The sequence below is a fragment of the Protopterus annectens genome, chromosome 8.part0, assembly GCF_019279795.1.
Source record: "Protopterus annectens isolate FY-2018-M chromosome 8.part0, PAN1.0, whole genome shotgun sequence".
Taxonomy (NCBI): domain Eukaryota; kingdom Metazoa; phylum Chordata; order Ceratodontiformes; family Protopteridae; genus Protopterus; species Protopterus annectens.
The window spans coordinates 973,802,024-973,829,829 of NC_056741.1; positions in this window are offsets into that span (position 1 = coordinate 973,802,024).

Consider the following 27,806-nt stretch of genomic DNA (forward strand, 5'->3'; position numbering starts at 1 on the left):
AAATAACTTACAAAGGTAATTCAGGACCATGACTTAGGACTGCCAATATCTTGCCTAAAGGAAATTGCACCATTTATTGCCTACCATGTGAACATATTTATAAGCAGGAGCTTACAAGATGATCACTTCCCAAGTATTTGGAAGCATCGAAACATATGTTCCTGCTCCACCTAGAAACAAACTGAAAGAAATTTCCACACAGGTTATAATATTATCATATTAAACAGAGACAAAAAAGCTGGGAGCGTCACTATTTTCTACAACATCATACTAGATGTCTTTCTTTCCCCTCACATTCTGCCCGATATCTCTCATTTTACTCATCAGTCTTACAAACTGTGCTAAATCTAAACATTCACAAGACAATAACAATTATGGGTATATACATACCCCAGGTAACAATGCTAAAACACTTGAAGATATTCTCTGCTGGGCCTCCTCAAAAATTCCTCATGAAACCGTAATATTGGGTGATATTACTATTTATTGGCAGACCTTACAATCTGAAAATTCAACCAATAACAATGTATTCATATCCACATTTTTTAACTATTTAATATATAACCAGCTTCTGTCTTCAACCCACACGGCTTCTGTCCTCATCAAAATAGAACTACTGCATTGCTGAATATTGTTAATAGCCTCAACACCCATAGAAGTGCCTATAGGCTACTTTCCACAATTTTCCTAGACTTATCAAAAGTATTTGATATTGTATCCCACCAAAAACTCTTACATGGATTCTCATCCTCAGAGTTCACCATCTCTTCACCATAATGGTTTCATAGCTACCTCTCAAACAGAGAAAAAGCATTAAATGGAAATGTGATTTTTTTTCCACCTTCTTACTAGTAACTATAGGTGCCACACAAGGATCTTTACTTGGCCTCATACATTTCAATATATTCATCACTAATGCAAAAAATGCTACCCTAGTTCAATATGCTGATGACTTCACCCTAATCTGCTCTGCCAAATCTCTTTAAACTCCAAGACCTTACCTAACAGTCCTTATCAAGTGAATCATGACTAAATAATTCACAGCTACTACTAAACATTAAACAACTAAATTACTATTCTTTACCCCAAAGCAAAATCAAAACTATTCACAATGGTCTCTGCCAACAACACCATGACAGAACAATTAAACCACACAGAATTACTGTATGTCATCATAGATTACCAGCTGAAATTCAATCATCTTTCACAAATGATTAAAAAAAATCATCAAACACCAATATATTATACAGAATAAAAACCTAAATCACTGACATAGCCAGCAGACATATAGCCTCTACTTTCTTACTGATAGCTCTCCTCTATGCGGCCCCATACCTCTCAACCTGGAAACATGAAAAATCTGGACAAAGGCCCATGAAAAATATGTACAAATCTCTATGCTGATTAACATAAACGTTGCATACATAATTATGTAATCCCCACCCACACTGATAGAATTGTGAGATACCAACTTTCAAATGCAAACTGAAGAACAGCCAACCAAAATAATGGCCCAGATCCTGTGGTAAATGGTAACCATTTTTTTTTAAATGTGCAGCAATAATGTTTACTTGGAAGGGAGAAGATGATGAACCTTAAGATTGTGTTTTTGGTGACTTGCAGTATGTGGAGTTTGTGGTAAAAGTAGGGTATTTAATGGCAGACAATATTCTAATCTTAACAAAAGAATATTATAGTTTGCTAGGACCTCCAAAAGTCATTCTCCATTGCTTACTGATCAGTTGTGTAGCTAGAGTTTGTGCCATCTGGGACTGACTTTGAGTTTGCTACCCTTCGCCCCTCACAAGATCATGGTTGAATTCAGGCCCCCCATACACATCCCTCCCCCCTGCAGCCATTCCAATGTCCCATTACTTGGCTATTTCACCCCATTTACCATAAACACTGTAATATGCATACTGCTTTACTTCTGCAATGATTATTTGGATTTCATTTAAAACTTTTATTTTAGATTTTATAGCACAAACACTAAAATACATCTGCTAAACAAAACAGTACAGTCTCACAATGAAAATAGGCTTAGCATTAAAACTTCTATGCCCTTAAAACTCACATTTATTGAAACGGCATTAAAACCCCTTTAAAGAAAATGCATCTGGCCAGTCATGGATAAAGATTACCTTTGGGCTGTTTTCAAATCATAGCCCTCTTGCACATGGAACATACATGTGTTTTCTTTAATACACCTTCCAGATTGTATCAAATTATATTCCTTGTATAATATAGCACACTTGTTAGAGCATGTTTTAAATGTATTGTTTTGAACATTTTTCCAGTAAGCAATGAAACAAAATGCATAAGCCAATAACAAAACTGCCCAATTGAGAAGATTTCCATCATAAAAGTCTACTCAAACTTCTACAGTCTACCAGTATCAGTAAATATGCACAATCTCTGCAGAAGTAAAAGTCATCTAAATAATTCCACATTAAAAAGATCTGTAACTAATGAAGGGATTGCTGCTAGCAAACAACTTTATATTTCATTGTTTCATTTACAAATAAAGTGCCTGTTGCCCTCATGAAATAAATTGCCTATGTTACATTAAAAAATGATAAGTTAGTAATATTGCAATATGGAATGGATGGCAAACTGATAACAGGTTCATAGTTACTAGATATCTCTGCCAAAGATGACATTCTCAGGACTGCAGCATCCACCCCATTTAAAAGTACAACACAGTACAGTATCAGCAATCCATCTACATAATGTGGGAGTAGAACCCACAGCCTTCTGCAGTAAAAGCAAGTATACTACCTGCTACTAACAATGCAAACAGAGTTGACATAAACAGCATTAAACTTCTCTTCCCCTGAAGAACTTTGCAGCACAAGCAATCTGGAAAAATCAAAAATTTATTGGGGGGAGACAAACGCCTAAAACCAGGGAATGGGACACATTCTAAACATTGCTTGTATAATCTTAGAAAATTGCTAGAATAAAATGTTTTGGTGTTACCATGCGTTTCCTGAATGATAGGAAGACTGAAACTTAAATGGTTATATTTAGTAAATTCAGTTCTCACTGCTTTGCCAGAAAACCACAAATTGTAAGAGAAACACAGATCAAAAATATGAGCCAAACATTTCAGATACTCTGTGAAACTACCTGGTGAAACATTGCTGTTGCTGTTAACTCTAAACTTCACTGTTGCCGAATTCCGTCAGGCTGGTCATGAAGCTGATGTTATTGCACACGCCTTTGCGTGTGATGATGTCATGAAAAAGATAAAAGTAAAAAAAATGCCGGGAAATCATAAATAAAAGGGACCACTCATGAATTCATGGCACCTCATTATTTGGACCTCAGACTGGTAAATGCCGAGGAATTTGATGAAGCTGACATCTTTGCACCCACCTCTGCACATGATGACATCAGCTGAAAAAGAAAAAAGCCGGGAAATCAGAAATAAAGAGGACCACTTGTGAGTTCATGGTTCATCATTATTTGGACCTCAAAACCAGCAAGGTTAAGAGCTATGTGCTGCCCCAATCTTCATTAACCTTCAAGTCTCACAGCTGTCCAAACTTGATCATCGTTATAATAAATCAGACAAATTTGCAGGAAATTATAACAATAGAACACATCACAGCCTAGCCCTCAAAGAATGAAACTGATTAAAACTACCATATCATGCAGCTCTTTCTCAGTTAACTGCAATATTCTATAAGCCTGGAAACTGCCTAACCCTCAACAACTTAATGCAACACTAGCCCCCCTCTAGAATTTTATATTCTAGAGAAAAATCACTAATCTAATACTGCAGGTGGTTCCCTGTATTCAAGTAGTGTAGCTAAACTATGGAACCATATTCTACCACCAATGAAATTCATTTGAAATGCAGGCTCATTTAAAATATAGCTAGTATATCAGCTATCAAATCAATGGATCTCCTTCTGCATATCTCCAGGATAAATGCAGCTATTATCTTCAGTTTGCTATGTTGTCAAAACAATTCTTTTCATGCAGAATGTTTTGCCCTACAAACAGTATTCACCAATATCTGAATAATTTTATTAACATCTTCCAGCCGTATACATAGTTGTGTCACATTGCTTGTGCCCTACCTCTGTACTTTTTCTAATATAAACATTATGATAGTCATATATAGCTATCTCTGAACCTGTTTTATACCCAACCTCTTAACTGCAATATTATCATCTTTTGCTCTACCTAGTTCCTTCCCTCACAACTCTTTCTTTGAATTTCTAAGCGCTAATCACACAATCTGTTATTCTTTTGACAAACACACTAATACACCTCTTAAAATGCTCAGTGTTCAACAACCACTTAAGTATCTTCCAAACTGTAATGGCTGCCTTTATTTCACATGAATGTAATCTAATAAGCAAATCTATGTCTAATTGTTAATGTATAATGTTTAATGTTAGTACATGTATATCAATGACTAGCTGTATAAAAATATTTATAATAAATTTGGATCTTTTCTCCCTGGGCCTCCACAGAAAAGGGATTTTTGACAAACCCCAGTCAGACAAACCTGATTAACAAATGTAAAATAACATGTAAATTAAAATGAAATAAAATAAAATAAAAACAAACAAAAAAATCACTGTTTGACTTCAGTGGATGTTACATGCAAACAAGATAAAGTATACATTTGCTGAGAAACTGCTTTTTTTCAAAAAGCTTGCCCTGACTAGACACCTCATGCTAAAGTGTTACAGGTCACTCAGAAAATTACATTCATTAAGTAACTTTCTCTTAACATAAACAAAACAAAGAGTGGATTTGATACTGCCTGTGGCATCTGTTTATCAAAATAATGAAACCTGCTACTTAACAGTCTAACATCGACCCTGATACAACCTCCTGTACACCAGTGCGAGACTTTTCTTGCATAACCTTAAGACATATGCAGCCTGTAACATGACATAAGATAGCATAATAACATAAAATATGACTTATGGTAGACCACTAGTAGCTATCCTATCATATGAGAGACTCCATCTTTATGCTCCCTCTGTGTTCTTATGCCTAGTCATTATGTATTATACAGCATGATGTGGTTGTGTAGACTTTTCTGTTCTCTTGTGCGATTCACTGTTAGAGGTAATGTGGCTAAGAATTTTGGGTCTATATTAGAACATCGAAGTTTCAAAACTTCGAATGTTCTAATATCGAACCCTATTCACCAAAAGCTGGAAACATCGAACATACAGAACAAAACACATGCACACAACACAAGCACACCAAACAAACAGCAATCCACACACATACACCTAAAATCTTACACGTAACCCTACACTAAACTATACACACACCACTGACTATCCACTTACCTTAGCCCAAACCCTAATCCTGAGGTCCGTCACTATCGCAAACTCACCTCACCCACGCCCTAACCCTAACTCACCTACCGCGCCATAACCCTCACGTCCACACAATCGCACACTTATCTGACCCGCTCCCTAACCCTAACTCACCTAACCCGCCCTAACTCTCACGTCCACACAATCGCACACATACCTAACCCGCACCCTAACCCTAACTCACCTAACCCGCCCTAACCCTCATGTCCACACAATCGCACACATACCTAACCCGCACCCTAACCCACACTCATTCGTACACTTACCTGAACCCGACCCATAACTTTCCACCACAGCGCTGAAAATACCAAAGCAACAGAAACGGACAACCAAATTCTTTCCCTGGGGAAAAAATTGGTTTGCTGTTGCTTCGATATTTTCAGCTTTCGCTGAATAAGGTTCGATATAAGAACAGTCAAAGTTTTGAAACTTCGATGTTCTAATATAGGCCCAGAATTTTGACTAATAAGCAAACAATAGATACAATGCAGGCTTTAGATGCAACTTAATAGAAGGTGCTTAAGATGCTGTGACTTACCAGAAATGGAAATGGTTTGGTTTTGTAACAGAACAACAGGGCCTCAGACTCAAGCTGCTGAATATGAATCAATTATTTAAAACTAAATAATCAAAAGTTAACAATAAAAAGAGGGAAAAAAAGAATATTGCAGGCCATTATACAAAGGTTGTCCTTATTATGTGGATACTCTTTTATGAATAGCTAAGTCAGGTTATTATTTTAGTTTTTTTAGTTGACTTTTTTTGTGACAAATGTTAACAAATCCAATTTCTGCAAGGGTGTCTGAGTGATTGGGCATATGGACAAAAGAAAACATAAGTTGTCTTAAGGCCTTATAAGCTTGGAGGCAGTTATATGAAAGTGAAGGTGCAGAGGACTTGTCCTCATTATGAAGTATGTGAGAGACTGGAGAAAATACGTCATACAATAAGGACTGACAGTAGCATTGGGTGAGGATCTCACAGCTTCCTTCTGAAGGAGTAATTGGTCCATACTGGTAAGAACATGTGATTGAGGGTCTGGGTGGATGTAAGGGCCAAAACCAAATTTCTGTATGTTGAAATATCCCAACCAGTAATTATGCAGAAAAAAGGTTGATGTTACACGAAAGACCCCAGGTGATTATATATATTAACATGATGGGATGCAATTTATAAACTACTTAGTTGTAAATACATTAATATAAAACACATCACTTTGCATGTGATCTTCTATGCAGTTCCTTTAGAGTAAAAGACTGTTTTTTAGTTGTCTTTTGGGTGGCATAACTTTCAGTGTCCATTTTCCAGTTTTGCTTATTTGTGCACAGTAACAGGTCTGACATGATGCTTTTCTGATTCATGTGGACCCAACATTCTAGCTCTTCAGAGGTGTATCCGTATATGCCAGTCTTTCATGTATACAGCACAGCCAGACTAGCACTTACTGCCTGCATATAAAGCTATGCATTTGCATGTAAACATTTCATATAATGAGGTCCATGTATACAGAACTGTCACTGTAGCAAACAACACTTGAATGTGATGCCATACTGAATTTGACAGGAACTATTGGCCCTTGTTCAAACAGAGTCTTGTTCATTTTGCTAGCAGAGGAAGAAAGCCATTTTGAAATCCATAGGGAAAGAAAAAATCAATTGGCTTTAATCTACCAGACACATGGGGGGAGAAAGTTTTATGGCAACACCACACTACCTCACCAAAAATAAATAAAAATAAAACTTAGTGGTGTCTTTTGCTGTGACCCTCACTCCCTTTCATTTTAGTTTTTCCGGGGCAGAAGCAGGCTTGATATAGTGTGAAGTTATGAGCTTGCACAACTCATTCATTTTTCTGCTTGCAGGAACTTGCATTGATTTTTGTACAGACATATGAGCTGAAAGAGAAGCCTCCAGCTGACATGACTTGAATTCATTAGCAATCATTGCTCTGGACTTTGAGTTATGGCTTAGAACAAATAGCAGAGGTGTATGCATGCATCTGTATATGCCTAAAACATGCTTTTTTGTCTAAGTAAAGTCATTAGGCTCATGTGTCAGCTGCAGAAACGGAAGTAAAGATATCCTGGAAGGGTTTTCACTTCAGAAAGGTTTTTTTTATTTTAATACATATGAAAAACTATTTATTTCTAAATTTTCACAAAAAAAATAAATAAATAAAATAAAAAATACAGTTTGTGTTTCGTGAAGAAGCAAAATCAGTCTTCATTAACAGAAAAAAATATATATATGTATATATAAATAGATAAATATTTATAGACATAGATTTGTACTTCATGCATACAATCAAACACAAAATCTTAAACTTAAAAATATTGATCTAAAAAGATTGAAACTCAAAACATCTAAGAAAACCCCTTAAAACATAAAACTCAGTTTTTGCTGCACCCACCCAGACCCTCTGCTATTTATACATACCAACTCTGAGATCGCACACCAGAGGTGAACAGGCAAATTCCCAATCTGCACTCTACCCTGATCTTGCACAGCGTAATGCCAGCACTCTGTGATCATCTGAATATTCAATAGTTTGTGCCGGCAGTAAAAGCATGCTACATTCTGAATGTCTGACTAACTAGATTCTTCCTATATATATATATATATATATATATATATATATATATATATATATATATATATATATATATATACACACAGGCATTTAGCTGAAGCACATAAAACAGAAATATACTGTGACTGTAACAGGCCTTAATAGAAGTAGCAGCACAGTGATTAGTAATTTGACATGTAATAGTGATTTTACTCCATCACTAATTACTGATAGAGATAGATGTATAAAGCAGATACAGAACTGCACAGAAGTTCACATTGTTTTATTAAGAATTTTATATAGCTAGTTTAAGTCTATAACCAGCCCTAGGAAATATATAAATGGGCCTTGACATAATCAGAATTATGTAATTAGAAATGTGCAGAGAATGTAACCTGTATTTTTGAATGCATAGGAAGTTACATAACACAAACTACATTTGCTACTGATATGGCACAGCAGGGCATATATTTGATAGTGATTATTAATAATGTTTGTGCCTTCTTATGTGGAATTAAATAAAACATGGCATTGTGTATGGAGTGCTAAGCATACCATAGGCTGTTCATAAAGGATGGAGCTTGTTAGTGTTAAAAAAATGGGATGCCTTCAGGAATATCAGGGAAATGTAATTATGGAGCTTGTTGAAATAACTTACTAAGATCCTTACTTGCTTCCACAAGCAAAGTGACATGATATTTTTATCAAGTGGTGGGACACGGTGAGTGGGATGTGTATATTGATGAATATCTGTCTAGTTTTTTGAATGCTACAAATAAAACACTCTGTGGTGCAAACAAATTTTGCAAAAATGCAATTGGGTATTTTACCGTTTGTGCAAATTTTTAGACTATTGCCTTTAGTTTGTAGTACCTAATGATATCTATGGCCTGAAATCATGTCAGCAGGCCACCTGTATGGTACACAGCCTAAAAATAGATGGCTAGATTACATACTTTCTGCATGCCACCTTCACTGTCACTGTCTAGTGTGAATTACAAAATCTGTGAAGGGGAACTGTGGTATCCTGTTGTAGGGTGTTGCACACCATAAGATCCATTATTCTTTATGCATGATGCCTGGTAAGAAATATTGGTTTTGCATAACGTGTTGCAGCTAATATGAGTGCAAACTTACAAGTTCTGCATGCATTTGTTAGGCAGGCTGTTTCATGGCTACATATTGGTATGTGGGCACAGTCTGGGAAGGGAAGATATGCGTCGTGTGGTGGACACAGCCATGTACCATGTATGCTTTAGAGTAATGAAGTAACCTTCATCTAATATGAAGGGAGAGTGACTCCACTGGCAGTGAAATCCTAGGAACACAACCTTCCTTGGTATGACATCTCTAAACTTCAGCATGGGAGGTATTCCTCTCAAACAGGGCTTTCTGCCAAGAAACTTTTCCATGTATATTTAGCTGTTACATCCTGTAGTCATTTGCAGCATACGGGTTGGTGGATGAGCTTGGTAGGAGGCCAGTCAAATACTTTTAGTCAATGTTGTCTCAGCCTCACATCATGAAACTGTGTGATACCTTGTTGCAGTTTTCTGAGTTGTGTTGCCAACTCCCTTCTTTGCTAGGGGTCTCCTAATTTCTGAGATAAGCACAGACACTTTTATCTCTGGTTAGCTGCAGAGACCTATTACATCTATGCAAATGACTTTGTGAATCTGGCCCACTTAGATCCCTTCCAGTCTTTTCTTCAGTGTAACTGAAAATCTTCTTTATAATTTGTTTATCTCACTTCTGCTTCCTGCCCTTTACTAATCAGCTGCTTCCTTTATGCTGAGTCTGTGTTTCTATATGTAGAGGATATCTAGAACTACTGATCATATTTCAGATGTAAACTCAAGATATGTTATAATATGAATGTTACTTCATTTTAGGATTGCACTAGAGAAACTGTCTAGGCTAATAAACATGAACATAGTGTTATTTGCCTATTTTTCTAATTCAGCAAACCTGTTAAACAGAGGAGAGTATGCATTGAAGGACGAAGCCCTCACCCTATATAGACCATATCAAAGTGACAAGGTTATGATTTTCTGTTTGTATAAGCAAGCCATCTCCTGCTTAAACTACATCTTCCCTGAAAACAAATTGCTCCTGATGTTGAGTGTTATTTTAGTGCAGTGCTGACATCTATATGCCGTGTTTCTAGGTAAGCTTTATGATACTGCCTAGTTTACTGTGCATTGAGCCGGCTGTTTATAAAATAACTGAATGGCAACCTGGGTATGGTTACACATGAGCTCATTTCATACAATGTCATCATTTGTCTCTCCTTTATTTACTTTCATTGTCAGAGGTAAAAGATAACCTGACAGTTTATTAAACTGAGAAAAATCAGATGAGAGGCAGTATCTTGTTTCTAGAAGAGGCCATCTTTTTTCAGTTTAATGACTCAACTGACATGCTGAGAGGTTAAGTGACCTTTTGAAATATCTATCATATAAATTGACTGTACCCTTAATATAATGCTTTTCTACACCTTTAACAGAATTTTTTTTTTCTTCATTAAACTGAAGTGAGTATGTCATGGGATTTGAAGTGAGTGAGGATTCATTTCCATCTGTTTTGAGCCACCTGCAAGATCTTCAGTTTGGAAGACAGCACTTTTATTTATTTAAGAAATATATGCATTTTTAAGGATTTCTTAGCAAATTTGAACCTAGCATCCTTTTTTTTTTCATAATTTTTTCACAATTGATTTAGATGCTCACTATAATCAGATTATTTGATTAGTGTGCTGTTCTATTACTGCTCATCTCCTCCCTTACATGTGCACCCTCACTTACACACACACACACACACACACACACACGTTCACACACACACGTATACACACACACACACGCACACACACGCACACACACGCACACACACACACACACACACACACACACACACACACACACACACACACACACACACACACACACACACACACACACACACGTACACACACACACACACGCACACACACACATGTTCACACACACACACACACACACACACACACACACACACACACACGTACACACACACAGACACACACAGACACACATACACATGAGAACATCTCTGTGATAGTACACAGTGATTTTCTGGTAAAACTCTTGATCAAGGCTTAGGTTATAAATTGCTAGACACCTGCCATGGCTCACACTTTTCTTTCTCCAGCCAAATATTTAAATTGTCCAGAGATGTGTTACACTTTTTTCTCTACAACTCACCTAACTACTTCTTTGTTCCACTGCTTTGCAGTTAGGTCTGCTACTGTCCGTAGCAGTCAACGATTTCCTTATATGTATCATTGTCCTAGTTTACCATTTATTACATGATGGTGCATAATGTGAAATGTCGTTACAGTTTTGTTTAGCATCTTTCCACAGAGAGTTGTTAACTTGACATGTTTAAGTTACTTGTTGACATTCTATATCCTAAGAGGGACAACTAGTCCTGCATTTTCTTTACATAACTATCAATGCCTCTATAGCCCTATTCAAGAAGGATGTGGCCTACAAGCAACATAAGTGTGTAACAATCCCTGCAGTTGTGCTTAACCACTAACAAAGGAACATTTCCCAGCAGAAAGTCCTTCCCTCATCTGGTAGCAACCTATATACTGCTCCTCACCCCCCATGTATCCATATGTGTGCAGTTCTCCCCATACATTTTCTTTGCCCCTCGGTGCAACCAGTAGCTGGTGTAACCCTCACTGCACACACTCAACTTTGCATCTGGATACCAGTTGAAAAAAAGAAAGCAATTGCTTTGTGTAAACCATTTGCCTCTCATATGTTGTCAATGGGATACAGTTGCTTTGTCGAAAAACTCAATTGCAAGTGCCATTTTTTCATTAGCAGCCACATTGTTCCCCCTTCATCACTGTAACCCACACAAGATTATATCAAAATAAGGAATGTGAGGGTTAAGGGTTGAAACAGCTTTCAAAAGCCTTCTTTTGGAATTAAAACAACTTGTTGAAAGATGCACTTACCAAAAATATCACGTGAGATGCCTGCTTTTCTATAAATTAAAACTAACCCATTTTGCAGCCTGCTGTCCTGCCACTCTATATTCATGTGTAAGCTCACTGTATCCATCTAGCAAACTTCAGCATTCCATGGGACTACACTGTACCCACACCTCATCTGTTGCCGGCCTAAGAGCATTAAGATTCTTGAGGCAGTGTCACAACTACCTTATGCTATTGCATAACTCACTACTGGTGCTATCAACTATGTAGCTTAGAAAATCGTATGGGAAATCAAAAGTCTTCTCTGGGTCAGGTCCCGCAGTCACTTACATACACCCATGGACAGACACACACATGTGCATTAATCATTTCTTTGGACCATCAGATTTGACAGCATGCGATTCCACCGACACAGTGTTGACCAAATATTTATTGTTTTTCTGTTGTTGATAAATACATTCATATTACATCACTCTTTATTCTTAGGCAGACCACCCCCCCAAAAATAAAAGAAAGAAAGAAAGAAAGAAAGAAAGAAAGAAAGAAAGAAAGAAAGAAAGAAAGAAAAGGAAACTCAGTTATGGTAATATACAAAGATGCCACTATAATCAGGCCTGTTACGTCAAGTTTGGCTGAACTTTCAGCAAGTTCCTAAGTAACTGCCCCTCTGCTGCCATAGTCTGGTCCCTTTCTTTTCACATTCCATCTAATTTCTACACTATGGCCATCAGAACTGGACACATTTATAGCTTCATAGATGTATACTAGGCTAATGACCACTAGGGCACTTATAAGCCTAGCTGTACTACCCAAATGTGACCAACACATTTGATTTATATAGGGATGATTTACAGACTGCCTCTTTCCACCAGAGACATAGGCACCAGACCACAGGTGAATTTCTTATTACCCATGCATTGGTCCAAGTTGCACCTAAATAGGGAATTTTGCTTCACATGGATGGGGAGCCTATTCTAGAGATTGGGAATTCTCAGAGAAACATATCTGTCTCTCCAGCATGTCCTATTTGTGTTGTTATCAAAATTTAGATATTTTAATTTAGTAGTTCTTTTGTGGATATGCAAAAGCTTCATCAAACAGGGTGCAGGGATATCTTGAATGCCAAGCAAAGATCACCTCTCTGAAATCTGTATGATACTGCGTAAAAAGACAGGGCTTTGAGGCAATCAGCATAGGAGATTGTGTTTACTCCCTGTATTCTTCCTGTAAGGAAATTTTTGTGGATAGTCCAGTTCCTGCATGTGTCTGGTCAGATCCATACTGAAGGGCGCATTATACTTTATGATGGAAGAACCATGCAAGACCAGCTCGTTACCAGGAACCACAAATTTCACCAAGCACAGAAACGCTGACGACAATTTACCTAGGTTTTGTCTTTAATGAACAGACTTCTTCAGAATCTGAAGAAGTCTGTTCATTAAAGACGAAACCTAGGTAAACTGTCATCAGCATTTCTGTGCTTGGTGAAATTTGTGGTTCCTGGTAACGAGCTGGTCTTGCTTGGTTCTTTGTTCGGAGTAACAGTTTGTCTCGAGTGTGTTTGATACTTTATGATGGGTCTGGTGAGGGCCAAGTACAGTGGTACGATGACCTCTCAGTAGCTATTTATATGCCCTTGCTTATACGTTGAACAACACACATGGATTTTCTTACTTCCTTGGACATGTTAGTCAAAGGCTAGGTTACTATCTACATATGTTCTCAGATACCTGACTAGTGAATCAACTTTTAAGGGTGTTTTATTGATAATGTAGGAACCCATGTTCTTTGACTTCCCAAATTGTGCTAGAATTCATTTTTTGATATTGACTTTTAAGCCATGGCTTTGGCACCAAGTGTGTTTCTGTGTTAAATCTACCCAAAGGGTGTTCTCATCTTGGTGGAGAATTCAGTGACTGCTCCCAGTTTACAATCATCTGCGAACTTGGTTAGACAGAGACCTTTGACTTTGGCTTTGACATCTGAGATGTAGATGCAAAAGAGGAGTAGGCCTAGCACAGAGCCCTGGGAAACTCCACTGGTGAATGGCTTCTTTGTGGATTGGGCCTCATTGATTCTAATGTCCTGGGTCCTACCAGTGAGCCAGCTAGCTATCCAGCATGTTATAAAGGGGCCTACGTCTAGTTCTTTAACTTTATTGACAATTCTTGAGTGGGGTATAGTATCAAATGCTTTAGCGATCTAGGTAGGCAATATGAACTGTTTTTCCCTCATTCATTGATTCAATGCTATTTTCAAAGAAGTACACCAGATTCAGTAAGCGTAGCCTTTCTTTGACAAAGATAAACTGGGATGGAGCTAGTATCTGGAAATCTAGTATGTCTTTGATAATTTCCATGATAATTCTTTCCATTTCTTTGCAAATAAGTCTAGTCAGACCAGACTAATGGGTCTGTGGTTTCCAGGATCTGTTGAAGACCCTCCTTTATGAAGGTAGATGACTGTCAAAGTTCTGCACTCACATGGTGCAAAGCATGTTTTAAGACCGTTTTTAAATAATGGCTCCAGGGGTTGATAAGTCATATTTTACACTATTCAGGATGCATCTTGAGATGTTATTGGGGCTTACTGAGGCCATTTTCTTGGCTTTAGCAATTAAAGCCAGTACATGCTCCCTAGTTATAGTTAGAGAGGTTATATTTGAGGGCATTTTGGGTGGGGTAAAGTTGGAACTGAATTTGTCTGTTAACAGGTTCACTATATCACCAGGCTCAGTGAATGTGGCACCGATAATCACCAGTTCAGCACACTACTGTGTGCTGCCCTTGAGGTTTCTGACATAGATGAAGAAAGCCTTTATAGTTATCTTTCACCTGGGAGACTATACCTAATTACCTGTCTTAGTTGTCTGCTTAGTTTGATGACAGAGTTCATTCTGCAACACCAGTGTTCTATACAATGGAAAGATGACTATAAGATCTTTGGCATCCACATGTAGGATATGTACCCCAACTTCATGCTGTCTTTCAGGATGATTGTTTCAGATAGTTCTGGATGATGTATCCACTAAAGGAAGATACCGATTCGTCAGGTCCCTTTATTTTCCTTTCTCAAGCTGCACATCTATAAGCATTCATATTATCCATACATTTGACCCTTCACAATACCCTCATGATGTCATAACTGAAGAGGTTCATCTTATTCTGTAATTCCACACTGCAGCTCTACTGATTTGCCAGCATCTGATGTAGATTTTGCATACTGTTAATCTGTATTCACTGGTCTTGAAGCAGTTATAAGTCATGTTTGGCATCTTATAATTTGATTCTGAAACAATAATGAAAGACAGAGATATTATTGCCGCGCTGGATAAATGTGTACCTGCAAAGAAGCACCCTCAAAGCAGAACAAAATGCTGAAGGGTAACACTGCACTTTGTCATAATTTATTATGTGCTGCTTTCTTCTATAAAAGGAACTGATAAAGTTTAGGATGTAATCAAATTATAAGGCAGAAAAGAATGCTGAAATTACACCTTTGAATTTTATTTTATCCTAGATTTTAAGAATGATCATCTCTGTGTAGTAAGTCTTGAGTCTAATAATTATGTTTTCTTGTGTTAAGTTCCAAAAAAGGCCAGTAACAGAAATATGCTGATTTTATGAACAATTAAAACAAAATGTGCTGAATCAAAGAACCAAGATAACAGTAAGGTAGTTCTTACTAATATTTCCATCTATATTTATCTCAAAAGCACTTAATTAAATATGGGAAGGTTTGTGCTTGGCTCTCTATCATAGAGGAATGAAGCCATGACTACAACTCAGGTAATCTGAGTTTGAGTAGCTCCTCTGTTGCTTGAAGTGCTGGTTAGAGGCAAATGGGATTGAGTGGCACTATTGGATTCCCCTGTACTCAGAAGGGGAACGGGATTCCTGGTCTGGCTATGCACCAGTGTGAACAGAGGCTTAAAAGAGTTTGACTGACTGTGTGTGTGTGTGTGTGTGTGTGTGTGTGTGTGTGTGTGTGTGTTTCAGTACTTTGTGGCAGAGTAATGTATTGAGTATGTAAGGTCAAGAAGTATATTGGATACAACTGATTTCATTAGTGGCAGTAACAGAGGACACAGAGGCCATTTTGGAATTGGGTATATTAATTTTAATGTCATAATATTGATAGAAACAGTGGCCATATGCTTTAATGTTATGAAAACATCATGTGTGCTTACTGTGTCTCTGTTATGTGATATGGCTGCTGTTACAATGTGCATTTTTTGAGTAGGTAATATTGTACTGAATCACTGTTTACTTGACTGTCAGGGACTGCATTAAAGGCAATCTCCTGTTTTATTTCAATACATGTGAATTTTCCACGTGGAATTTGTTTTCTCTTTATGATAACCCATGATTGTTTGGTTACCCAAGGTAATAACTGTCACAGCAGATATTATTCATAGGTTACTACTAGGCTAACTACCCTTGTCAGCCATTTTAAGCCTAGCCAATTACCCCATATGAGACTCAAACCCTGCACCCTGTGTCTATAAGGTACACAACTTAACCATTAGGCCACCTTCACATCCCTGATATTGCCTGATATTTTTGATGTTGGTCTCTGGTGCTGTTTTATGTAAAACTATTACTGCTTGTAGGTAAGTGACATAACTTTTGGCTGTAAACCTGAATAAGAAGCCTTTTTCTACTGTCCTTTCTGAAGCCTGAAAACATATTTTGGTGATTGTTCACAAGACATTCTAAAGTTTGTTGGTGTCTAAGTGGGTGAGAATGAGTCAGTATTTGTCTTGCAGATGTCACACTGAAGGCATGATTTGCCACTGTTCATCTTAATAATGTGTCTTAATCTAAAAAAAATCATCAATTGTTTAAGTGTAGGAATTAACATTTTCCTGTGACAGAATGTTAAGGCTAAAAGTAAGTTTGCAAATTTGTATTTTATTTGCTGAAAATTGAAAGGGTGGAAATATTATCATTCTTTCACCGATGAGTTACAAATATTGCTGCACCAAGTTTCCTTAAATGTCTATCTTCCAAATACTCAGCCTCTGAATCTGACATTTCTGGAGTAACCATTATGAGTTATGCCACTTTATAGAGTTCTATCCTTTCATCTCCTTTTTTGATTCCTAAATGTTGTTAAATATGGGCATTGCTGTACTTGTTATGAGGCACATTCATAACAAAGTTGCACTAAAATATCAGTTTTTAAATGTTACAGTACACTGTTATATTGAACTAACACAATTCAGATAACAATATAAGGTGTATGCATCTGCTTCTGTCTTTATTAATTCCTGACATACATGATAAAGTTAAAAAGTCCAATTTGAACCTGATATAGGACCTGTTTTTTAAAGGCTGCAGGCTAGACATACTTCTCATACTAGGCTTTCTGCCTTAAGAGAAAGGGCAAGCCCTCTCTAGCTACTCCCAAAATCACTTGCCCCGTTCAGTTTTGCCTTGCAAAGAAAAGTCTCAGGGCCCTGGGGATTCATGACAGTGTCCATATCCATGGTCCCTTTTGCAAGGATGTATATGAGAAAAGTACAGTGTTACCTCAAATCTACATAGTTTTAGCATTGCCATCCTCTAGACCCTCATATTCTACTTTTCCCCTTCCTAAAGAAAGATTTTCTGTGGCAGATATCTCAGGTAGAGCTCAATTCAGGTCTTCCATTCAAGCTTGCAATTCCATTACAGGAGCTACATATAGTTGGCTCAGACCTAGCTTAGGAGTCATGGACAGGATCCCTACAAGTCTAGGGGCAGTGGACCCCAAGTCAGAGGGTAGAATATGTCACTGTAAAGGAAATCTGAGCACTGATTCAGGCCCTGCAGATTTTTGCTCACTCAAGGTCCCCAGGTCCTCCAAGGACTTTGGAGACAACACAACAGTCATGTGGTGTATCAACAAATGGGGGTGGTGAGGTGATGGGAGGAATCAAATGTTACTAGTTATGCAGACTTGCTCTTCTGGCTTGGGAACAGACCATAAAAAGAAACTAGACCCTTCAAGCAGTTTACATGCTGTAGCAGGACAATGTCATGACAGATTTTCTTTACAGATCTAGAGAAGACCCTCACGGATGGATGTTGAGCAGGGAGGTCTTTTGGAAATAGGTGCACTGCTTAGGTAGGCCTATTTGCCTCCACTTATAACTGATGGCTTCAGCTATTTTCCTCCAGGACGTCTTGCCCTCAGGCATGGAAAAGGATATCATGCCCATTATTTGGAAAGAAAGGTTTCTTAATACCTTCCCCTACCTCTACCTGTAGTTCCAAAGGTCTTGTTAATGATTCAGAGGGGCAAGCTGGAAATCTTTCTGGTGAATCCATTTTGGCACAGGCAGCATTGGTTCCACCATTCTCTGTCATCTAGCCAGGGGACATCACCACAAGTTATATTACCGAGTAGACTTGCTGGCATAATACAAGGGCTCGCTCCTTCATCCCAGCCTCGTATCTCTCAGCCTGACAGTGTGGATTATAGGATTCCATTCCCTTTCAGACACCAATTTTCTGAGGACATGCTATAGGTTGTTTAATAGACAATGATACCTATTTCTTGAAAGTTTTATATATATATCAAATGGAAAGGATTTTCTGCCTAGTGTCATCCTGAAAACCAGCAGCCTACTCTAATAATGGTTCCTAATATTCCATTTTGTTTGAGCTACTTAGAGTTGCTCTAGACTACTGCTCTGTTCTAACACATTTTTCTGCTAGCCCTGTATGCTTGCCTGTAGACCACCCACTGCTTTATAGACTGGAGGTAAAGCAATTTTTCAAATGAGTCCTTATTTTGAACCCACCTAAAAAAAGGCATCACTCCAATGCAAGACCTTAAGTTTGTCTTAGAAAAACTTACTCTACCACCTTTTGAAACGTCATCTTCCACTTCTCTAAAATTCTGTATATGGAAACCAGCCTTTTAGTCAACACTACTTCTGGTGGTGGGGGGTTTCTGAGGTTCAGGCCATTATAGCTTTCTTGCCTTTCCTCATTCGTCATAAGTACATGGTGTCCAGAGTGTTGCTGAGAGCCAACCTCTCTTTTATACTTGAGGTGGTCAATGAGTTGTCCCTTAACCAGTCTATTAATCTTCCCACCTTCTTTCCAAACCCTCAAAACAAGGGGAATGGATCCTTCATTCTTTAGATGTGCACAAGCAACTGGGATTTTTATTTGGATAACACCAAAGGCATTTGAAAAGCTGACTATGTGTTTCTTTACAGGAAGCCAAATTGGACCTCCTAGTCTCTAAACAAACTCTTGCTAACTGTATTTCTAAATCCATTTCCTTTTGTTACGTTCACCATGGCAAATCCTTAACCACTCCAGTTAAAGCCCGTTCCACTATGGTTGTTGCCTCCTATGGAACAATTTACAAGGGAGTGGATTCCAGGGCTGTTCTGGAGCCAACTACCTCGTCTTCTGTACATACCTTCACTAAACACTAAAGGGTTGATGCTTTCTCTAGATCATGAGCTTCTTTTGCCAGATCTGTCATCTCTGGATTAATTAACATTTCCCCTGTATTGGATCCATCCATGCTTCCTTCACATTAAGCTTTTTTAATACCCAAGAGTTTAGAATACTGCAACCATGATCTAAGGAAGGACATAGTACAGTTGTATAAGAACTTACCAAAACAGTAGATGTCTGACTGCTCACTGTTGGAGTATTCCATCCCACCCTTCCACCTCCCATATTTGTTTTTTTATGATTTGAGCCTATCTGTGTTCTTGTTTTCTCTTGTATCTAGAGGGAAACATTGTCTACATTTCCTCCTCTTAGCTGATCCTTTCCTGTTTCATTGCCTTCCTCAGGTGTCTCAAATTCTCCGGGCTTTGAGCCAGTCTGAGGTATTTGTGCATGTGTCCATTTGTACACCTTTACACCTACAGTCTCAGGCCATATGTCAGACATATGGCTCTATGGAAGGTGTTTGAACCACCAATTTCCCAGTTTGTGACAACCACTGAAGGTGAGCACAGAACTGCACCAGTATGGTACATGCATGATATCATTTAGTAGTGTGCCACTATTTCCCAGTCCATGGCAACCACAGAATTTGCTGAGCACAGAACTGCAGTGGTCCGTGCTGTACCAGTGACTTTTGTCTGTAGTATGACTGTTGCAAGGGGGCTTCTGGTTAAGTGATCACTGGCAACCTTTTTCAGTGAAACCTTTTTTTTTCTCTAATGTTGTGACTTATGAGGTGATTTTATTTAGTGGAGGTGAAGTCAAATGAAATGCAGGTGTTTGTCCTTTGTAACAGTTTTTGTGGTTTTACAGAAATAGGCAGTTGGCAAACTTGTAATTCATCACACAAACTGAATCTGGTTAGTATTTAAGGGCTGGATGTTGTACCTTTGAATGACTTTACAGTACAAGGCTAATGTACTCAGGCTTATTTATAAACAGAACAGTTAGATGATTTGGGAGCACAAGCAGCTTACCCATCAGTATATCAGTTTGTGCGGTATTTTTCTATACATAGGAAAATGCAAGGATGCACCAAGTCAAGATATGGTTTTCTGGTTAATATAAAAAATGTGAAACATAATGTAGTGCAAATTAAATTTTAATGAACCTGAATAGACCTACTGTGTATATAAAATGTGGTACTGCATTCTGTGACAGTAAGTCTTCAGGTGTGCAGAACTCTCAGGTATTCTACCTTCAGTTCTTATTTGACCCATGTGGGCCTTGTCGCCTTTGTGGGAAAATTTGCTCAGTGCTCATTATTTGACAAATATTTGCAGATAGCATGCAGCACAGTGGTGTTTTATAATTCTGCATTTAAAATAGTTTCTGCCTGCTTCTTCTGTAGACTTGAGTGTCTATTTCCTACAAGGATGCCTGAGTGACTATGTATTGTGATTTTTAGCATTGTGTTGCTTTCTCCGTACTACTGTCCATGTTGTGATATGAGAAGAAGCTGTTGTGTTACAATGTTAAATGTCCAGGTTAAAGTCCACCTGCTGTTCAGATATACAAGATTTTAACACATTAACTGCAAATGAAATGTATATTCATATGAGAATTGAGGTGATTTTGTCTGACTGCTCGTTCCCCTCATGACTAAACTACACCAACCACGGGTAAATCCAGCATTAACCACACTCAGCCATGATATATTGCTATAATCACTGTGGGAAGTGAACCTTCAGTTTTTTGATCTACCTCAAGTGCATTGATATTGAGCTACAAGGTTCCCATTTCAAAAATATCCCAGGTCTCCATACACTTAGTCACTCCGATAGACTACAACTCCTGTCTGTCTACTCATTCTCATACATAGGAATGATCTCTTCATCTAAAGAAAACAAGAAGAAAATCAAATGTCCACTCTACAGCTAGACTTAAACCTGTGCTCTCTCATTAAAACCATCAGATAAGATAACAGATACCTAGCCCAGCATATCCCTCATTTCTGAAACAGGCTGCCCTTACATATCAAGCAGAGTATTTCCTTGCACACTTTTAAAACCAGTCTGAATGCCTGGATGTATGATCACCAATTTTCACCTAGGGTATGTGGAGAAATCTTCCTAGTCGGGTGATAATGTTGTGCCTCAAATATAGAGAGAAGTGGTTGAGGTTCTCAATGTTCTTCTTGCCCATAAGTGTAGTAAGAAACTACCTGGTCATTTTTACTATTAATGGAGTTCTTTCATACCAGTTCCTGAGTTCCACTTGTTTTTTCATAGTAAGAACCTGTGAACCTGTACAAAGAAGTTTCTTTAATGTTTCACATGTTGGCATTGGCAATGTAATCATAGCCCTCTGCTAATACTGAATAACATTTTCCTTGTCAGTAATTTCTGTAAGTGATTTACAAATCATGTAGATTTCCAAGTGAGATATAGGCGATAATCAGAGACAAAGGCCCAAGAAACATTAGGTATCTAGTATGCAACTGTTTTCCAAGTGAGATATAGGCAATAATCAGAGACAAAGGCCCAAGGATCATCAGATATCTTGTAAGCAACTGTTTTCCAAATGAGATATAGGTGATAATTATAGACAAAGGCCTGAGGAACATCAGGTATAAGTTCATAGGTTCATAGGTGTGTACTAGGCTAATGGCTCTGGACCCTTTACAGGCCTAGCCCATAGAAGTGCCCTGGCATTGTGCCGCCCGACATTAGATGTTCTTCGTGTTTCACTTTTGCAGTCATCACATTTGGGTTATCTGCCTGCAGGTAGCCCTTAGTCAGCCCGAATACCAGAGTCTTGGGATTTCTGCATCAGATGCTGTCACCTCTTACATGACGTCAGGTCATCAGGGGTATAAAACATGCAGCCAACGCCATTCCATCAGCTTTTCTTGCTGAGCAGAGCCCAAAGCAGAAGCAGTTCACAAGTGCCGGTCGGCCGCTACCTGACATTTTTGTTATTCGAGTTTCAGACCTGAAGTCTTCTAAAGCTAAATGCCCCATTGGGGATTCTTTTTTCTTGCTCTAACCGATGTCAGAAAAAAGTAATAATTGTCTTGGCTGTGGAAAGCAAATACCTCACAGAGATTTTCAATCTTACTGCATTGCCTATTTAGGGCGAGACCTCGACGTTCCTCGCTGTAGGTTTTATGCCCTGTTCAATGCCCGAACTATTCATCATTGGGCTAACTTTGTCGCTAAATTCTTTCGCTCTCGTTCTCTGCATTCCGAAATGGCTTCTATAAGCCATCCGACTACCGATCTTCTGAAAAAATGTACGGATAAAGACAGAGACAGACCGCATAGGTCCAAAACTGCTGATGATGCTTCCGTTAAGCTAGTCGCCAGTCCGCCGGTACTCAGTGAGGCACTTTCGCCACCCCTGATACCCACTTCTACAGATTCGCAAGACTCTACTGAGACTCATTTGGAGTCCGGTATGCCGCGAGATGCTTCTTCAACTATAGAACCTGCGGATATCTCTGCCTTGGATGGGTACGGAACTGCTGTGCAGGCACCAGCTTCTGAGGGTGTATTCAGACCTCCCAATGTTCGTATTAAACCGATACTTCATTTCAGACTAAAACTACCAAATTTCTCAGGCCCAGAGTTTGCACTACGCCTAGGAAACCGATGACCAAAATGCATTCTCAAGCTCCCATGCCACAGAAACAAATGCTTAGAATGGCTGAAGACCTTATCACTTTAATTAGGGGAAGCCAGCCTTCCCCCTCTAAAAGACAAAGAATTAATTTTCCTTCTGATTCTTCAGATCATGAGTCTGATGACTCTGACCCATCTGATCAGGACTTACCCTTATCTACCTATGAGGACTCTGATGCAGAGGATTCCATTCCTTCTGCCTCCCCTCCAGAGCATTTTTCTTTCAGTGAAACCCTGCATACCCTCAGAGAACATTTCGGCTGGGAGTGCAAAAAGAGACTGAGGGAATTTTAAAATTTGCCTCAGCACAGGCCTCTAGCTATCCTTCCTGTTCTGGAAATTGTAGATGATGTCTTCATGGAATCCAGTCTTACCCCTGATACTTTGCCACCAGCTCCTAGAAAACCTGACAGGTACTACAGAGTGCCTGACTCTCACAAATTTCTATTTAAGACTCCTACTGTGGATCCAGACACCATTTCCCAGGGACCTAAAGGCATTAAGGCTACTACAACAAAAAACCTTACCCCTTCAATAAGGGATTCTAGGGATTTAGACATATGGAGGAAGAAGGTATACACCTCTGCTACTCTTGCCATCAGGGCTTTAAATTGCCAGTTTCACATGTTGAAGTACCACAACATACTATGGATATTAAACAAAAAATAATGTTGATTCCTGATTGTGCAGAACATAAAGATTTACAAGAGTTAATGCATTCTGCAAACCATGTTGGAAAACCTACTTTGCGGTGTGTTTTTTATGCTTTAGAAGCATCTTGCAGGGCTGCTGTCACTGGGTCTGTTCTTAGAAGGCATGCTTGGCTAAAGGAACAAATCTTACCAGACCATGTCAAAGCAAAATTGCTAGATCCTCCATTAATCCAAGAACGTTTGTTTGACACTAAAGCTGAAGAAGTTCTTAAAAAGATGGATGAAAAAGCTAAATTTATGCAAACTGTTAAAGATTTCCTACAGGTACAGCCACCTAGATGCAGGAGGCATTGGCCTTCAAAAAACTGGTCCTTTCCAGTCCCTCCCAGACCTTCTCAGTCCAAACCCAGGGGCAGCAGATCATCAAGACTACAGTCTCAGAGTATGCACAGATCTAAACAATGGAGTCCTCCCTTCTCAAAAACAGGGAGTGGTAAGCCACCATCCTATGGAAAATGCTCACAATGACTTGTCCTTCATCCTTCCCAGCCTTGCCCAAGTACTTGCACCCCTAGGAGGAAAAGTCACCCTGCATGCAAAAAACTGGGAGTACATTACCCAGGACAGATGGGTCTTAAACATTGTATCACAGGGATACAGATTCTACTTCCACTCATTGCCAAACCCAAGCAGATTGCTGGACCTCCGCCCAAACCAGTGGGCAGAGGCCCAAAAGCAAGTACTTTCTCTTCTCGGTATCAAGGCTATTCAACCTGTTCCAACAGAGCAAAGGGGAAAGAGTTTCTACTCCAGACTGTTTCTGGTGCCCAGAAAAGAAAACTCTTGGTGCCCTATCCTTGATCTGTCAATCCTCAACACCTTTCTGGTGGTTCCGAAATTCAAAATGCTTACTCTACAACAGCTGCTTCCTATGCTAGCCAAGGACTCCGCTGGTCACCCAAGACTTAAAAGAAGCTTATCTGCACATCCCCATAAGGGAATCTTGCAGGAAATATCTATGTTTCAGGACAGGCTCTATGCACTATCAGTTCTCTACACTTCCCTTTGGCTTATCTACTGCACCCAGAGTATACAAAAAGTGCCTGGCCCCAGCCATTGCATACTGCAGGCAGAGAAAAATTCAAATATACCCATACTTGGACGATTGCCTGATCCAGGCAGACAGTCAGGAATTATTACTTCAGCACCTGACTTTTCTAAAGAGACTTCTAACTTTTCTGGGGTATACCATCAATGAAAAGAAATCACATCTGGTACCCAGCCAAAAAACTGTATTCCTGGAAGCAAGCTTGAACACAACTTCCCAGATGGCATTCCTCACTCCAGAAAAACAAGTTTATTTGATAAACTACTTCAATCTACTGGCCACCCAATCCCATCTATCTTCAAGAAAAATACTGCAAGCCCTAGGGTTCATGGCCTCTTGCATTCTACTAATTCCATATGCAAGACTGCATATGAGGAAACTTCAATGGTACTTAAAAAGTCTCTGGTGTCAATATTCTCAGGATCTGGAAACAATGATTCCTATCATTCCTTGCCTAAGGACAGAGTTCCTGTAGTGGGCAGAGGCCTGCTACCGCAATAAGGGACTCCATTTCACTCAACCCCCCCCCCGCCCAAACCCTGACAACAGATGCATCAGACTATGCATGGGGGGCTCACATGGCAGGCAAATGCATTCAAGGCAAATGGAGCCAAAAACAAATCCACCTGCATATCAATCAAAAAGAAATCTTAGCTGTACGGAATGCACTGACAGCCTTCCAATACCTTTTCTTTCCAGGACAACTCTTGATAAAGACAGACAACACCACAGTTATGTGGTACATCAACAAGCAGGGGGGAACTCATTCCTACCCACTCTGCAGGTTAGGCATGGCTCTGTGGAACACAGCCTTGAGCAATCCAAGTGCACCTGCAAGCTCAATTCCTGCTAGGCAAAGAAAATTCACTGGCAGACGATTTAAGCAGAAATCTAATGGACCCACACGAGTGGAAACTGGAACCAGACACATTCAAACTTCTAAACCACAGGTGGGGAACACCAGAGGTGGACCTCTTTGCTTCCCCCCAAAACCACCAACTGAGCAAATTATGCACCAGAATTCCCCACAGCCAAGCATGGAAAGTGGATGCCCTTTCATTTACATGGGAAAACCTCTCAATCTATGCCGCCCCCCCCTCTGCCCCTCCTCCCGAAAGTGCTACTCAAGATCAAACAGGACAGGCCAAAGACAATCCTGATTGTACCAGACTGGCCACGCCAGCACTGGTACCCACTTTTATGCAGTTTGTCAGCAGTGCCACCCTTGCACCTGCATCAGACCCTCCTCTTTGCTGTCCTAGCAGGAGGGCCAGATTTTGCATCCTCAGCTGCAAACCCTGAACCTAGCAGCCTGGCTGATTCCCTGAATGCATCACCACCAACCCTCAGCAAACAGGTGCTGGACATCATCCTTGAGGCCAGGAGGCCTAGTACTAGGAAATCCTATTCAGAAAAGTGGAAAAGATACTGTTCTTGGTGCCAGTGTCAGGGTAAGGACACAACCATGCCTGCCTTATCTCAATACCTAGATTACCTAGCAGAGCTGCTCCACAAAGGCCTATCCTTCTCTTCAATTAAGACTCATGCCTCTGCTATTTCAGATCATTACAATACTGAGCCACCCCTCTTTTCTCAACCTCTGGTCAAACAGTTCCTGAGAGGAGCTAACAATTTAAGACCCCCGGAGGAGAGCTCCCACTCCTGCCTGGGACCTTAACTTTGTACTAGAGAAGCTCACACTGCCCCCTTTTGAGCCTGTTGCTACAACAGAGTTAAAATTCCTCTCTTGGAAAACAGTCTTACGTCTAGCCATCACTTCAGCAAGAAGAGTGTCTGAGTTGCAGGCCCTTATGGCTGTGGAACCCTTCATTATCTTCCATGCAGACCGGGTTTCCCTCAGGACTAACCCATCATTTATGCCCAAGGTGGTATCCAGTGTGGCTTTAAACCAATCCATCCATTTACCCACCTTTTTCCCTAAGCCTCAGAATAAAGGGGAAAGGATCCTGCACTCCTTGGACGTGCACAGACAGCTTAGGTTCTACCTTGACAGGACTAAACCTTTCAGAAAATCTGACCACTGCTGGTCAGCTTTGCTACAGGGGCAGAGGGCAAGGCCATTTCAAAACAAACCATCTCCAGATGGATAGCACACTGCATCCATTTCTGCTACAAACACCATGGAAAACATACCCCACAAGGGATCAGAACCCATTCCACTAGGGCTACCTCAACCTCTACAGCATTTCTTAGGGGAGTCCCTACGAGGGACATCCTGGAAGCTGCAACCTGGAGTTCTATACACACCTTCACCAAGCATTACCACTTATCTATGTTTTCTAAATCCATAGCTGGATTTGCTACAGCAGTCTTACAAGGACTGCTAGCCAGCCCTAATACTTCTTGACTGCCTCCACCCTTTCTCAGCTTTGGGAATTAACCCAAGTGTGATGACTGCAACAGTGAAACATGAAGAACATAGTGCAGTTGTGTACACTTACCATAAATGTAGATGTTTGAGTGTATTCACTGTTGCAGTCCTGGTTACCTCCCTGCAGCCCCCTGACTTATCTATACTTTCTACCTATCCTCTTTTTTGGCCATATCTTATGGCATTGGTATTTACTTTTTACTAGAGGTGTTACACACCATGTAACTGCTTCCTATTTTGGGGGCTCCTGACATCTGGGGCAAGAAAAACTGATGTAATGGCATCGGCTGCATGTTTTATACCCCTGATGATCTGATGTCATGGAAGAGGTGATAGCATCCAATGCAGAAATTCCAAGACTCTGGTATTCAGGCTGACTGAGGACTACCTGCAGGCAGATAACCAAGTGTGATGACTGCAACTGTGAATACACTTGAACATCTACATTTATGGTAAGTGTACACAACTGTACTTCCCCAGTGCCTCTATCAAGTAGAGCCACTGGAGTGATCCCTGGGGCGAACTTTCTATTTCCCATCCATTCATCAAGATTTCTCTTGAAGAGGGCCATTGAGTTGCTCTGCTTGACATGTATGGGAAGTCTATTCCAGAGCATGAGCAGTCTCTGGGTTATGAACCTGTCCCTCCAGCATGTTC